Genomic DNA, 17,765 nt, shown 5'->3' with positions numbered 1-17,765 from the left:
GGGCAACAATAAATGGGAGAAGAACGATTAGTATTTTAGCTACAGAGAAGCTTAGGAAAAACAAGTGGCCATGAAGATTAAGGAAAGAATGTATGGAAAGCTTAAAATCACTCAGGTATATTCTGAACCAGACATCAGCTAAGCTCTGTTTTTTGACCAATTTAAATGGTGAAAGATGCCCAGCAACAAGAAATGGAAGCTATTATTCCCACAGCTTCTTGAGTGTTGGCGATTTGTAGAAACACAACTGAGAGAGTCCAATTTAAAAAAAAAAATGTATGATGTCAACATCCTGAAGGATTAGTCCCTGAAAGATTCCTATTTAACTAACCTTTTTGTCATTTGATTTGATTAAATTTAACAGCTCATGTGATTAAACTTGCAAGCTAGTTTATTCATCTTAATCTCTGGGACAGTAGGTGGATATGATTTGCAAATATATTGGTCAAAAATAGATGAGTTGAAATGGGCTGGGCTGGCATATTGTCAAACACACAATGAATGTCACACACACATACATATACACACAAAACATATGAATGTGCCTCCAGCCTAGGAAAATATTCCCATTAATACTAGAAGCAGTTCAGAAGAACCCTGGCCGACATCCCATCTGTTCCTATGAATTAAATTTAGAAATCATATGTAATATAGACATTTCTGTCTGAATATCATAAAACTCTGACACATCGAGGCTTTCATTAAAAAGCTCTGAGATGTGACTTGAATACCAATCTGTCTTAGTTAATTAGTATTTTCAGTTTAGCATATTCACTTTCAGACATATTACTGTTTGCACATGGTAATTTAGGTAAACAGATACCATCCACAGCTGCATCAATTAACACTGCTAATCAAAACTGAATTCAGGTAATTAGGCCCATTTATGCAAAAAATGTGTAATTTTGGGAGGAAAGCTAGATTCTTCAGGATTATGTCAATAAAGAGAAGGCTCTCTTTTTTTTGCAAGTAAGATGGAGAAAGATGGGGAGAGAGCATCATTAATACATACATCATGCAGATAGAGTAAAATAGCCAAATTAAACCTCAATATTTAATTGGCCCATATTTTGAGAAGTTGGGCCATATTTTTTATAAATGTTTGCATCCATGTTTCCATATAGAGACATTGCTTGAGACTTGCCAAAGGGCTTAATCACCATCACACTGGATTTATATGGTTAATGAATTCTTAAGTATTTATAAAATTAGAAGTGACCATTGATCAAATTTTTTCTCCTATCTTGCCTAATATTCCCTAATGCAACTGCTCACTATACCACAATACATTGGACACATTTTCCCTCTCTTCTAAAAAAATGGCTTTGTTTATACTCAAGTGGATTAATAAGAATTATTCCTTCCATGTAAACACCTCCAACCACAAACCATACAAATCTCTTTTTTTCTTCCAAATTCCACCAAAAGACTGTCAACTTTGCAAAGGATTTCTACCATCAAATCTGTTGTTGTTCAGCCATTTCAGTCATATCTTACTTTTCATGACCCTATTTGGGTTTTCTCAGTAAAGATATTTTCCATTCTCTTCTCCAATTCAGATGAGGAAACTGAGGCAGAGTTAAGTGACTTGCCCAGAGTCAAATAGCTAGTAAGTGTCAGAGGCCAGATTTGAACTTATGAAGATAAATAAATGTCTTCCTGACTCCAGGTCTGGCATTCTATTCACTTTGCAACCTAACTGTCACCCCCTCAACAAATTTTAAAACATGACTAACCTAAATCTAGCTGGTAGGTGTCATAATAAATAGAATGATGGGCTTAGTATAAAGGAGATGTGTTTGAATACTGCCTCACTTCCTAGCCCTGTGACCCTAGTTCAGAAACTTAACATCTCTCAGCCTCAGTTTCCTCATCTATAAAATGAGGATGATAACAACATTTACCTTGAAGAATTACGGGGAGTGTCAAATGAGATATGACTTGCAAATCTTAAAAGTCTGAATGAATGCTAGCTATTTTGTTATTATTATCACACAAAGAAATCAAATTTCATAATATGAAAAATACTGGCCAATTGATTAAATAAATAGTAACTGTTCATTGAGCTAGCAGTAAACTACCAATCTGTCCAATTTGATAAAAAGAGAATAGTGAGTACTAAATATATAGTGGTGATGGGTGTTCAGTTGTTTCAGTCATAACCAATTCTTTCAGACCCTATTTGGGATTTTTTTGTCAAAGATACTGGAGTGGTTTGCCATTTCCTTCTCCAGCTCATTTTACAGATGAGGAAACTGAGGCCAACAGGATGAAGTGACTTGCTAAGGATCACACAGCTAGTGTCTAAGTCCAGATTCGAACTCAGGAAGAGAAATCCAGCTGCACGTGGAATATATGCTTACATCTTATAATACAATATCACATACAATAGTCACTTTAGAAACAAAGCCCAGTGATATTGTACAAAGGTTTAAAAAAAATGAGGAAAATGAAGGGCTAATTATTGCAACTAATTTCATAATATGACTTCAGTTGTCAGAATTTGAATCCATTGTCTCTGTAGAGTGGGTCTTTATAAATAATAGGTTTAGCTTAAAGTTCCCTGGATTTCCATGAAGGATTATAGCATGCAAAAGGTGGGCAAACCTTCATATTAAAACACCTGTCAGTAGCTTGCCTTTCAAAATGTCTGAGCCTAAAGAGAACATTATAGACAGAGAGTTATGGGTTCAAAGATTAATGACCAAATTTATCCTATCATTTTGCCCATCACTGGCCAGCTCTTGTTCTTAGAATAAACCAATATAAGGCGGAATTGATTTTTTTCTGCAAAATAGCATGTTATCTTTCCTCAGATGGCAGTAATTGCTTTTTGCTTGGATACCATTTTTTGAAATTATTTTTTCATCTTTCATAGAGATTGTGCACAACATAAACAACTGGACAATTAACTCTGGGATACATAAGAAGAGCTCTCTAATGAAGCCAGTGCCAGCTCACCCATTTCAAGAACCATCATTTTCAAATACCACAACACAATTTTCAATGCTTTAATGAACCACTCACTTCAATTAAGCTGTGAGAGTTAGAATAGGGATACCCACAACTTTTGAAGGTTCCTGGCAGGTGGTTTGAAGGATTTTCACATAAAAATCCATAAGAACAAACAGCCTAAAATATTTTGCAATAACCAGAAGGAAAAAAAAAAGGTCCCTGACAATCTTCAATTTTTCATTAATTGAACTGCTATCCTTTATATGCACTGAGGACAATGAGTAATACCCATGAGAGAAAGGGGAGTGAGGAAGTTCATTACACATCTGTACTTAATGAGTAATACCAAACCGTCTACATCTCTTACCTCCTCTGCATTGTCTCCAAAGGGAGATTAATTCAAATCAAAGGGATATCTCTTACTTATCACTATCCTAAAAGCCAGTGTCTTCTTGACCATGTTTTAATACATCTCTTTATTTGGAGGATGATGATAATATTAAAAGTAATAATAAAAGCTGACACATAATCCTTTGCCATTTACAATGAGTTTTCAAGGCATTTTTTCAATTTATCTTGATCATTTCTTCTAAAATATTCTGTTTATTAACTGTGTGACTTTGGGTAAGGCATATCACCTCAATAGCCCTCAATTTTTTTCATCTGCAAAATGAAAGGTTTGGATTAGGAGACTTTTAAACTCCTTTCCTACTTTAGCTCTATGCTCTCATGATACAATGAATTTATTGTCAACTTATTGATTTGTGACCAACTTATTGATTTGTGCCCAAGCTACACAAGTTCTTGGTGTCCTGGGATTGGTCTCTGATACCCACTCCAATGGTTAAATACTTCCTCCTTCCTCAAATTACCTGGTGCTTGTTTTGAATGCTTTCTGTATATCTATCTGTGAATCTATCTATCTATCTATCTATCTATCTATCTATCTATCTATCTATCTATCTGTCTGTCTGTCTGTCGGTCTGTCTATCTATCTATAAGTATCCCTTACACATTATGAGGGTTGAGGGACAATTTGGAAAATCCTTGTAAATTTTTTTGGCCCTCCCGTTGTACCAAAGAAGTCTGAATTTTTCTTTTATTGGAGTGTTTACAGTACCTTATTGCAAAATATGGGTTAAGTATTTGGTCACAGATTAAATAGTTTCTATACTTTTTTGGTGTGTTCTGCTGGCCTTCCTGGGTCATCTGTGGCTTCTGCAAAACTCCCTCAAAATTTCCATTCAATTTTTTTTTATGCCTACCTGTGCTATATCAAAACTGAGAAGGGAAAAGTTGTAATATGGAAAGGATACTTCTGTGTGTGTGTGTGTGTGTGTGTGTGTGTGTGTGTGTGTGTGTGTGTATCCTTTGCTATACATAGCAAATTTGAATTAATCTCCCTTTGGAGACAATGCAGAGGAGGTAAGAGATGTAGATGGTTTGGTATTACTCAAATATATATATATGTACTTTGCTCTATATAGGTAAGGCTATATATATATATATATATATGGTTACACCTTAGCAAAGCTCAGACAATAGTCACTTTAGAAACGAATCCCAGTAATATCTTACAAAGGTAAAAAATAAGGAAAATGAAGGGCTAAGTAGCAACTAATTTCATTATGACTTCAGTTGTCAGGATCTGAATCCATTGTCTCTGTAGAGTGGGCCTTTATAAGTAATAGGTTTAGCTTAAATTTCCCTGGATTTACATGAAAGATTGTGGCATGCAAAGGGTGGGCAAACCTTCATATTTAAAAACACCTGTCAGTACCTTGCCTGTGCCTAAAATGTCTGTGCCTAAAGAGAACATTATAGACAGAGTGCCTGTCTGTCTATCCATCTATCTATCTATCTATCTATCTATCTATCTATCTATCTATCTATCTATCTATCTATCTATCTATCTGTCTGTCTATCCATCCATCTATCTGTCTATCCATCCATCTATCTATCTATCTGTCTATCCATCCATCTATCTATCTATCTATCTATCTATCTATCTATCTATCTGTCCGTCCGTCCGTCCGTCCGTCCGTCCGTCTGTCTGTCTGTCTGTCTATCTATCTATCTATCTATCTATGTGTCTATCTGTCTATCTGTCTATCTATCTATCTATCTATCTATCTATCCATCCATCCATCTTTCCATCCATCCATCCATCCATCTATCTATTTTTCTATCTATTCATCCATCTATCCATCTATCAGACAGAAAGTAATGGATTCAAAGATTAATGATCAAATGTAATCTGTCCTTTTGCCCATCACTGGCCATATTGAGGCCATACATCTATACACACATATTGTTCCCCCTGATAGAATGTAAGCTCTTAAGGGGGTAGGGAATGTTTTATTTCTGGTACTAAATCCCTAAAGCCTAGTACAATGCCTGGAAAACATATGGGACTTAATCAATGCTTGTTTATTAGAGTTAAAAGCAATTTTTCTAACACATCCTTCTTTATTCTCATAGTATGTATAAAAGGGACAAGAAAATTATTGGGAAAAGCAGCAGAATATTGGATTTTAGATTTATATTTGGGTTTAAACTCTACCTCAATTACTTGAATAGTTTTATGACCCCATACAAATACTAAAAACACTAGAGCCTTAGTTTCCCCATTTATAAAATGAGATAATACTTGAACTGCCTACTTCATAGGGTCATTCTGCCTAGGTTGCTTAGGAAATTCAATTTATGAATTTCCTGTTACGTATCAGCTGCCGGGTATACAAGGTCACAAATTAAATAGGGAGCTCTGTGCTCTTTAGCTCCTGAGCTCCTTGCAGAGAGGGACTGTTTTTGCCTTTCTGTATATCCTCAGGGCTTAGCAGAGCACGTAGTACATTTTAGGTGCTTCATTAATGTTTGTTGACTGATTGGGAACATTTGACTTTTATTTCTGTTAAGTGTTGGATTACATGATTATTAACTACTGCTATGCCTATAGAAATTATATGATTCTATGGCACTTTCAGGAAGGAGAAGGAAGGGATATGACATTTTGAGACCTTATATAAATGTAGCTGGAAATCAAAAAGACCCAAGTTCAAATCCAGTCTCTGACATTTCCTAGCTGGGTGATCCTGGGCAAGTCACTTAACCCTATCTACCTCCATTTCCTTATCTATAAAAGCAACTGGAGAAGGAAATGAAAAATTATTACATTATCTTTCTCAAGAAAACCCCAATGGGATCATGGAGAGTCAGACATGACCAACAGTGATATATAAATGTAGGGGGGATGCTGACTTATTAAAGAAGAAGATATGATGTGATCTCACTGGTATAAGTTGCTCCCAAGTAAGACAAATCCTTCTACCAGGGCAGGTTGGGACGTTTTCTGCAATGCAACCTGTGGTCTCAGATAACTTCCTAGAGAACATCAGGAAACCTGTCAAGGTTCACAGTCAGCTCTCTAGCCACTATTCCATGCTTACTCTCAATATTAGTTTTCATTATGGTACAAGTAATAAGAACAGGGTCACGAGCACCCAGATGGACCAGAGGGACATTTTTGCATCATAATACTTGTAGGTCAATGGAAACAGTTCTAATAGCCTAATTTGGGGCACAAACATAAAAAGTTAATGCTAGAGTCTTCGTACTCATGGAGAACCAGCATGAAATTACTAGAAACAACTCAACCAAACCTTATTTTCCAACTTCTCAGGAGTTATTTTATATTTATAGAATCATAGATTTAGGGCTGGAAGAGCACTTAGAGGTTATATGGTCCAACCCTTTCCTTTAACAGATGAGCAAACTGAGTATTGGTAAGGTAAAATCATTTGCCCAGGTCAGGGAGGTAACAAATACTATAACAAAAAACAACAGTTTTTTTATGCTCATTTCTTTCCCGTCTACCACTTTACAAGTATTGCCTATGAGAAACAACTTTGAATATCAGCGAATTTGTTATTTCAATTCAAATAACAAGCAATCCAAAAGCCATTGATTCCATTTAAAAATTGACCTATTTTGTGAATCTTTTTTTTTTAAGAGGAAGCTAAATCAACCAGGTGTACTATGAAAATATCAGATCAATTCATTTAAGCTTGTTGATGGCAAAATAAAAAGATTTCAAAATAGTAGGATAAAATGTCAGGGCTGAGCTTGGGCAAATTAGTGGGGAGCAAATTGATGGAGAATAAAAGCAATATGGAAGGATGAAAATTCCTTTAAAGCACTTTCTGGCAAATCAGATAGTCAGACTGTGGACACATACATATATATACACATTCATATATATATATGCATATGTTTGAGTTTATGTGTTTTTCCTTTGCGCTTTCCTTAATCCCTCAACCAGAAATAGAGACTTCATCTATCCCTTTCCTACATTATTTCTTTAATGCAAATGAGAATATTGTGGTCCTTTCATAAGATACAGAGAGAAACCTCCCGACTAGACATGTTGGCCCAGTTTTGAAAATTCTGGAATTTTATTGCAAAAGAATAAAGATGGTAAAGTTTCATTGATTTGATACTGGATAGCAAGAATCATTTTATTTTCAGAAGACAGTATTGAATTTCATCTAAGTAAAAGCTAGAACTGGGAATGAGTAGTGTTTTCATAAACTGATATATTGCAATAAAACCAATCTTTCTTTGTGAAACCATTAGGCTGTGCCCATTAAGATTTAAAATAAATAACCTTAAAGTTCTAAATCTGTACTTTTATCAGTCAAGGAACAAATTGGTAAATTTATTTAATAATTAGAATAGGCATAGGGAATGGACCTGTGAATTCACTGATATGGTTACTCCCATATGAGGAAACTCCTCCTACCACAATATTCACTAATATATAGTGGAATATGACTCTCTTCCTGTAGAATTTGGAAAAGATGCTCAAATTAAATAGATCTTAGTTAAACATATTATTTATCTATGCCTTAAGGCAATATCCATTTCCCAGGTGGGGTTCCAAAGTAGTTTATTAATTTATTTTAATTTATTTCTAGGTCGCTCTACCTCAAGTGAAGTTTTTCAACACTGGCATTTTATTCCTGGGCTTTAAGTTGAAACCTATCTTTCTGAAGGGTGTTTAAAGAGCACATGAAAAGACTAGGCAAAAATCAAGTCTCACACCTCGGGCTCCTTAATTTTTCTTTTACAATGCCTTGGACTTTCCTACCTTGACAGATTCGATGTGAGCTCTTTGATGAAAAAAGAGAAATACATTACATGTATGGAATGAAGAGGACATTTATTATCATTTTAATAGTCTGCAGACACATAAAAGATGACTCTTTCCTTGTGTGTGGAGACTCTAAGAGCATAAAAATATTCTCTGACTTGGTCATAAAAGAATCTAATAAAATATGAACAAGCCATATAGTTTTTGAATCAATGTGGATATTTCACTTTTGACAAAGGATTCGAGAAAGTGCAATGAACAGAAATAAAAGAGGATAAACGAATATGATGCCAATCTCAACACTTCTGTGCTTAATTATAGTCAATACAGCCATAGAAGATCAAAGATCGGGGATATTTATTTCCCACACACTGGAAATCATTGTGTTTTGAAGATGGCTTCTTAGAGATTGAACCACCAATGACACATTCTCATCTATTATTCCAGATTCATGCAAAAATGCAGCATTAAATGATTGGTACCAGGTTAGGTGAGAGTCGCCCATGCTATTCCTACTTTAACTCTTCAAAAAAAAAACCTCCTGGACTTTTCTTTCTATCAATCACATCTACCTTCTGTTTCTAAAGATTTCTTTCATTCCTTCTTTCCCTCTCCTTCAACCCCTTTTCTGGAATCCCAAGACGCTCCAATCACCTAGGCATTTCATTAGTTTCCTTTGCCACTGAAACAGTTTGGCCAGAGCTAAATCAGGCTCTTTCCATAATAGCATTTCTCTGAGATGTATGAAGATGAAAAAATGAGAAGAGGGTTTTTTGATGAATATTATTTGAATGACATACCACTTTTGCAATGTTTGCATTTAAATTGAACAGAATAATTTCATCCGGGCTTTTAATTTCAGAAGGGTTAATCACCCTAACAAAGGTCAATCAAACTTTAATCTGCAATAAAATTACTGCAGCTTCAATCACCTGAAGGACATTTATTATATTCCTATTTTCATGCAAAAGAATGCATTACTTTCATTATGCATCACTAATCTTCTAACTCTTTACATTAGCACATTCACTATTAACATTTTACTAAAAATATTAATTCCATTGAAACTCTGACAAGAGTTCATTTCTACACATCTCAGGAGATAATCCCGTTAAAAACCAAGCGCTTCTGCTGTGAACTGCTTTCATGGTCCTTTCTAATCCGCACCGACCTCTGCTACTTCAAGGGAGTTCTAACAATAAAGACTCTCGATTACACAAAATATTAAGGAGGTTTGGGTTAAAACAACAATATATTATTTTTAGTCACTTAATTCTTTCTTTTGTTCACAGTGAGACTGTTCAACTCAGTACATGATTCATACAAAAAAGTTGATTTTGAAACTAAAATACATATTGCCTTTGAACAACAGTTGAAACACCAAGATAAGTCCATTCATTCATTCATTCATTCACAAGGTATTTGTTGCAAATCTAATATGGACAATACATTATCCCAGGTAATAAAGAGGATATAGAAATGAAGAAGACACAGATTTTCACCAGAGAATAACAAAATCTTTTAAGAATGAATAGTCAGTATAGAGTAAAAAAAATGCATCTAGTCATTTTCAGCTTTTAGTATTAATGCAAAATGACATGTTTGAACTACAGTTTACTGCAGAATGGTCATATTAGAAGTAAAATTTTACACAGAATTTTAATTAATACCATTTTAAAGTCTCTTAGACCCTAAAAGTAAGCCCTATTATGATCCTTTTAAAGGAAAGCTAAGTAAAGCACAGAACAAAATGACCCCTAAAAATGAGTCATTTTGTGTCTTGATAAAAATGAAGCTTAATAGTCCAACCTTCCTTTAAAATCATGTTTATTCAGCATTTTATTTCCTTGATATTTTCAAGATCAAGTAAAAGATCAATTGGAAAGGTCATTGTGCACTCATTAAAAATGTAAGTACCATGTACAAAATTGCTTCCAAAACTATGTATCCTGATGTTTAAAAGCAGTTCTTGCACCGGAAGATAAATAGGACGAGGCAAGAGATAAATGACTCCTCTTAGCTATGATCTAGTGGCCTTGGTAGCCCCTGAGTAAAAGTGGAAGGGCCAAACAGGCTACTCCATTTATATTACAAATTGATTGCCTTGCTTTACAACAGCATTTTGACATAGCATAAATAAACTGGTTCTTCTGCTCCCAGGATTTTCTGGGCTCCTGTTTTCATCCTCCAAGGCTGCCCACCATGCACACACATCCCTGCACACACAAGCACACACCTACCTCCTGTCAATATATTCACACTCATTAGCAACCTGGGAAGGTTACAGTTTGGGTGGGGGCTCCGGAGGCTGCCTGTACAACCTGACAAAGCATCTTCATCTGAAAAGGTGCCAAAGGTCTTTTAATGCTGGAAGGCATTTTAAAAGGACGAATAATTTGCAGAAACACAGGCATGTATAAAATTTGTGACAAGCTTAGGTGACTGTGTTTCCCATTCATGTTTAAGGCTGATGAAGCTGTCAAGTCAAGACTAGGTAGGCTTGCTTTCTTCTCCTTTAGCAAAATTAAGATTTTTGGAGGAATAAAATAGAATTACTACAAGATACCTATCCTTACTCTGTTATCCCCTTATAACTAGGCTGACACAATAGGAAACAATTCGGCTAGTGCTTTTTATATATGCTATTGAGGTAGATTAATGCCCAACGTGAAAGCTCATTGAAATAGAATTAGGTTTTAAGTTGGAAGGTTAATAAAGATAAGCCTTTAAATTAACATTGAAATAACTGTTTAGGTTTCAAATCCAGAAAGGAAGAATTCTCAAGCCAATTTCTAAATTCCCATCTTTCCTTCTTTTAAAATAGTTCTTACTTGATTTTTATGCTAATAGCCAAATCATTTTGAGGCTATGCCACAATCACTCTAGAAATTTAGAGTTGATTTCATATAACATCCTGAAAAAAAAAGAAAGAAAAAGAGAGAGAGAGAGACCCCAAATTCTACCAAGCAATCAGAAACATATTTGAACCAAAGAATAGAATGATGATGGATGAAACATACCTTAGGCTGGCCAAGTTCAGACTTCCTCAGCTTGCGGTCTCCCAGAATGAAAGTCTTGTCTGCCTAGCTTGTGATCTCTGTGACAATGCCATCATACTGCCGGCAAATTTTTCGATTAAACTTCTCCGATGTGGTTGCAACTTTGTTAATTACGATATTAGCCAGCTGGCGGGATGCGATCCGTCACCCACTGTAAGACAGCCAGACAACGCGACATCTAATCATTGCAACCAGAGCAGATAAATTTTGTTCCTTTCTCATACGTGTCACAGATTCTATCCCTTCTGACCCTCTACACAGCCATCGACTGTCAAATTTAGATTCAGCGAGCTCCTGAGCTTTTCTTTATCCCTGCCTTAGATCTGAAACTCCTGGTTATCAGGAAGACAAGCGTCACCAGCTGTCTCAGCGCAGGAAGGCAATCCGGTGAATGGTACTTATTATCTTTCATTGCTTTTTGAGGAGTGACAAGATTGATTTGGGACCAAGAACACATCCATATCTCAGGCATAGTTCTTAGGGCTTTTAGTTATGACCGCAACACATATGCAAAGTTGCAATGGAGACTCTGACCTGAACTAATTATTAAAGGATGTGAGATATTTCAACACATTGGAACAGCATTTTAAAGAATTCTCTTTTTAAAAATGGGTTGGTCATTTCAATTTCTTTCTCCCCTTCCTGGCATACATGCACACATGCACACACACACACACACACACACACACACACAAATATGTGGAGAAGTTGGTACCCAAGAGACCTCACTTCACAGTTGGATAGCCTTAATTCAGTTCATAGAAGCTGTTATCAGACATTATAGGATTGTCTCTACCTCTCCTTTTTCATCTGGATAGATAGTCTATAAATTCCAATTCTTGGAATCCATCCTTGCGTGAAAGCCCAAATTGTATAAATAAGCAATACGATATGAAACAAATTTGGCCATCCAGCTAAATTTGCAAAGTTAATCAACAGTCTGCCTCTAATAGTATTATTTTATTTCACTCTTTTTCACCAATTTATTATTAGACATGATAGGATACTAGGTCCAGGACGCTCACCCCCTCTTCTCCCCAAATAAAACAAAAACAATGACGCCTATAGGAATGAGTGAAAAGACTTTCGGTTACTAGTATAACTACTTCTCTGTATAGTTTAAATAATAATGTGAAAAAAATCCTCAGACTACCAAAGAGTTACTTTGTCCATATCATGCATCTATAAGTAGTTTGGTTGATTTTAAAAATAATAATTGGCTTGATTCACTTATTTGTCCCTGCAGAAGAGAGCAGTTGCATTACATAGATCAAGGCTCAAATGACAACAGAATAAAAGGATTAAACTGTGGAGCTCTAAGTACTGGGGAAGGATGTAAAATGTGACAGGGAGAATTTTATTCATTAGCAAATTAATTGGTGGCACTTTCTGAGACTGCCTAATACTAATCAGTTAAAAACGAAATTATGCCTTATGGTTTCCTTTGAAAGAACCATTTTGCAAAATTATATAAGCATTAAATCCATTTTGGACCCCAAAGGAGTCAAAATGATCATCTATAATTATGAAAATGACAATGACCTACCTTACTAAAAGTAAATGATGACATATAGTATGTATGCATATATTTTAAATTTATAATTTATTTTCACCCCAGGAAGTCAGTCATCAGCTATGAATTTGACACAATATCCTAAAGTCTATGTAATATATTACACTCTCACCCTTTTTGAAAGCATTAGATGCTAAATGGATAGATAGTCAAGTGAACTGAATTAGAACTAGAAAGGCAGTGAGCTATAGTTGATTGAAAGTTGGCCTTGAAGTCAGGAAGATGGGTTCAAATTCTATCTCTAATACATATTAGTTGTGTGACCTTGGGCAAGTCACAAACTTTCAGGGGACCCAAAAGAACTGTTTAAGTCTATAAATTAGTGATACTCCTCTCCCCCCCCCAAAGAGGCATAGGTATACTGGGGGTACACTGTAAGAGAGTCTTGGAAACTACCTTCAAGGCCATAGGGTACATCTTTTTTTCCTGCTAATAGTTTCTTCAGATGGAAACAAAAAAAAGTCACTCTGAATCCTGACTATGACAAATTTGTAGAGAGAAAAAATTAGAGTCAAAACCGACTTTCCCCAACTCAAAACCCAATGAGAATTTGTAAATCAAACAATTGACTCCATTCAGATTTCTTCTGGACTTTGGGAAAGGAGTCTGGTTTCCATAAGAAAAAGAAGGCAAGAAATCAAGAGAATCCTGAGAGTAGGAGCACTTTGGAAGATGTCACTCCAGAGCAAGAATACTATAAATGGCTTTATTTATCTTATTTATATAGAATCTTCTATAAAGCAGTTTATAATACCACACCTGATTTCCCTGTCCAGGCCATTCCTATCCAAGCTCATTGGATCACACATTAAAATGAAATCATATCAAAACAAACTCCTTTAAGAATCAGAAAGCTTGACACAATAACTCTGGTTGCAGGGTGTCATTCAACATTGCAATAATGAAAACTCCTCAAATTGAAAAGGCATTGGTTAAGAGCCCCAAAGCATTGAAAATAAAGAATTCTCTTTAGATTTCAAATTCTGTGTTTGAACAGCATTCATTGCTTGGCTATTCATAAATCAATCCAAACTCAAAAGCCATGTCAACTGAAAAATGAAGCCTGTGACATTTCTACCAATATCTGTTTAGGATAAGCTATATTCCTGGTGTGTATCTTATGTCTTTCATATCAATAACAGAGCTCACAAATTCATTATATTAAACTTAGCAATGGGAGGTAAGGCGAGAATGAATAATGTTTTGATATAGGAGATGAAAGTAATTCCCCAAACTTGGAATAAATGGATTTTTTGTTCCTGCACAGACTCGAATGGGAAATGTGTCTTCAAACAAATGGCCATTTTTTTTTTTACTAAAGGTTAGTTTTGACTTCTAGGTAACTGCTTACACCACTAGGGAGAAACTGGTGGCATCTGTCGAGAAGCCCCAGGTGCAAGTAGGTAGTTGTGTGAGTGGGCAGACCTATAATCCCAACCAAGTGTCAGGAACAAGCACAAAGATGAGTCTTTCCTTTGACACCTGTGCCTTGGCGGGTCTCATCCTCCAAACTGGATTATCTTCTGACAGTCAGCTAATCCCAAGTGGAAAAGGAAGCTGCATCTCTTACTGCTCTTGTCTAAAACCGTGCCCATTCTACACAGCAACCACAAAACCAATCTCAAGAATAACTTGAATCTGTAGAGCATTTCATGGTTTACAAAGGTTGAGAGCAAGCAACATCAGAGAATGAATGAGAAGCTATTGCTAGAAAATGAAGTGAAGGCTGTTATTAAATAAATGTGTAATTGGGAAGAAAAAAAATATGCTTGTCACATTGCGTGAATGTGGCATAACCATCAGCCACTCCAGGTGCCCAATTGGCATCCTCACAGTTTCAGAATAAAAAGAAGGTATGGGGTGGCCCCCCGAAGGTAAATTTAGAAGAGGACATAAAACTGGAGTTGCACAAAATGGGCCATAATGAATGGGTTGAGATCTGTGTCACTGCATGGCATATCCATACTGGTGAGAACCCAGGTTCTCTGGAGCACTTGAATATTTCACATATAATGACTTTCCATGCCATGACTACCCAAGCACACTTGTGCAAACATTGGAGATATTTGGAAATTCATGAGGCACAAGTAGGGGTTGAGAAATATTCTGCTGATGGCGACATACCATTAGGAAAGTGGTTCTTCATTTGTAGACTGTGAGCTCTTTAAAATGTTTTTAGACTGCTTTTTGGTTTTAGTCCTTATTTCTGTCTTTGTATCACTTCTATGACAGAAGAGCAGCAAAGGCTAAAAAACTGGGGTTAAGTGACTTGTTCAGGGTCAAACAACTAGGAAGTATCTGAATCTAGATTTGAACCTAGGACCTCTCTGTCCCAGACCTGGTGCCCCTTATAACTCCTCTTCAATATCATTGATTTCCTTTGTAATACAATGAAGTTAATTTGTTTTATCATTCTGTGAAGTGCTCTCTAGGCTTTAGCATGTAACTAAAGGGGACCAAGACAGACACAAATAACTAAACAGCAAGCATCTGTGGTGTACTTGGAGGTTTGCAAATAAACACACACACACATATATGTATATAGACATATATACATATATACTATTATTAAAGATAGATTATCTCTTTGGAAAAATAAGGGTATGAATACCCTGTACCTTAAGGTATGCTGGTTTGGGGTCTGAAATGCTCAACTTTTGCTTTAAGACATTTATTACAAGAATGTGGAAGTGTCTGTTTCTTTGATTCCTTCCATGTCTATGTTTGATAACATTATTCACTAGCAGGGCTTATGTAGTCTGAGGGCTTGGGTTCAAATTTCAGTTCTGTGGAAGGATAACTATGTGATCTTTTTGGCAAGTTACTTTGCTTCTTTGGGGCTCAGTTCCTTCATCTATAAAATGAAGGGATAAGACAGGAGACCCTATGTGACCCTGGGCAAGTCCCTTCACCCCTATTGCCCAGCCCTTACTGCTCTTCTGCCTTGGAAGCAATACACAGTATTGATTCCAGGATGGAAGGTGAGGGTTTCAAAAAAAGACAGACCTTTAGGGTCCCTGTGGTCTCTTAATCTAAAAACCTTTGGCAGGTTCCCCAATGCTTCACCTATTTGTCTACCCAGCTCCCTTCTACTGCCTTTGAGATTGTTCCAATAAAAAAAGCATCCTCTATCTAAATCTGTCTTCTTTCTTGGCCCATTTTTCTCCATTGAGACACACTCTTACTTCTTCATAGTTTAATTGATTCTTTTAAAAATAATATGTATTTTTAATTAAAACCTTACCTTCTGTCTTAGAATCACTACTATGTATTAGTTCCAAGATAGAAGAGTGGTCTGGGGATAGGCAATGGGGGTTAAGTGACTTACTCAGGGTCACACAGCTAGGAAGTGATTTGAACCCAAGACATCCCATTTCTAGGACTGGTACTCAATCTACTAAGTCACCCAGCTGCTCCCATTTAATTCATTCTTAATCAATTTTCTTCATGAAGCCTTCCTAGATGGATTAGAAGTAAATGGTTCCTTATAATAGAGTCACTCCTGCAAATACACACTAAACTTGTGTACTTACTCTTCAATTCAATTCAATATACACTTATGCATCCCCTGTGTGCCAGGGACAAGATACTCCCTGCTCTCAAGGAGCTTGTCATCTAATGGGGGAAGGAGAACATTCAAACGAAATATGCACAAAGCAAACCACATACAGGATGGGTGAGCAATAACTGAATGAAGATGCTGGAATGGAGAGAGGTGAAAGAAGGCTTCCTGTAGGATACAGGATTTTAGCTGGGACTTAAAGGAAGCCAGTGAGGGCAGAATGGAGGAAGGTGATCATTCCAGCCATGAGGGAGAGTGGCCAGAAGTGAAAGATGGATGGAACTGCCAAGAGGCGGGTGGAACTCATTAGTAAGTTGTAGGAAGGCTGGAAAGGCAAGAGAAGGCTGGGTAATGTGGGGCTTCGACATGTCTAGGAAGGTGGCCCTTCACCATCTGTTTCTACACTGGCTTTGTTTTTCTATTTCGCTTCTTTAGCTCCCATTCATGCCTGACTGTATCATTGTGCCTGACTTTAAGCTTGTGTTTCCATATGGCAGTGACTAAGTATCTCTGTGGTAGAGTCGGCAGATCATTTGCTAAGGAGGAGCTGTGGCCAGCTGTGTTTTAGGCTGGGCTCTGCTCCTAATTAGGTGTGTAACCTTGGGGAAGTCACCTCGATTCTCTGAACAAGTCTTCTCCTCAAAGGAAGAGCACGGGCTGTTTGCTCTCTAAGATCTCTCCCAGTTCTAAGGGTCTTGGACTCTAGGAAACTGTCATTTATCTAGCTAAGGACCCAATACAATTCATTAGCTGGTGAGGATTACAAAAAGTTTCATGATTCAGTGGGAAGAAATCAGGATTAGAAGGCACAGGACCTGGGTTCTAATCCCATCTCAACTATTTTCTACCTGTGTGCCCTCATGTAACCTCTATACACTTCAGATGTCTCATCTATAAAATAAGGGCCATTTAACCCCTTTTGCTTCAGTTTCTTTATATGTAAAATAACCTGGAAAAGGAAATGGCTAATCACTCCAGTATCTTTGCCAAGAAAACCCCAAATGGAGTCTCAAAGAGCTGTACATCACTGAAACAACTGAACAAATAACTTAACCACGTTTATCTCAGTTTCCTCATCTGCAAAATGAGCTGTGGATAGAAATGACAAAGCACTCCAATATCTTCACCCATAAAGTCCAACTCTAAATGGAGACATGAAGATTTGGACATGACTAAAATAACTGATCAAGTCACTTAGCCTTGCTTTCCTCAGTTTCCTTGTTTATAAAATGAGCTATGGGAGGAAATGGTAAACCACTCCAGTATTTTTGCCAAAAAAACAAACAAACCTCAAATGGGGTCACAAAGAGTGGACGTTCCTGAAACAAATGAGCAAGTCACTTAACCTTGTTTTTTTCAGTTTCCTCATCTGTAAAATGAGCTGGAGGGAAAACAAAAACAAAAAACAGGAAACCACTCCAGTATCTTTTCTAAGAAAATTCCAAATGAGACACAACTGAATTG

General features: G+C 36.5%; 1 long non-coding RNA gene across 4 annotated transcripts in view; it reads right to left on the bottom strand.

Moving 5' to 3' along the window:
* The window catches only part of LOC103093064 (uncharacterized), a 135,848-nt gene that overhangs the window by 31,310 nt on the left and 86,773 nt on the right, over positions 1-17,765 (bottom strand). For all 4 annotated transcript variants that reach the window (XR_008912119.1, XR_008912118.1, XR_008912117.1 and 1 more), the window contains one exon: positions 11,128-11,317. This is a non-coding gene — a long non-coding RNA (uncharacterized LOC103093064). The remainder of the gene's footprint in view (positions 1-11,127; positions 11,318-17,765) is intronic.

Source organism: Monodelphis domestica, chromosome 5 (assembly GCF_027887165.1).
Source record: "Monodelphis domestica isolate mMonDom1 chromosome 5, mMonDom1.pri, whole genome shotgun sequence".
NCBI classification, from domain to species: domain Eukaryota; kingdom Metazoa; phylum Chordata; class Mammalia; order Didelphimorphia; family Didelphidae; genus Monodelphis; species Monodelphis domestica.
Note: the sequence above shows the minus strand (reverse complement) of the source record. Positions and strands in the feature narration are given on the sequence as shown.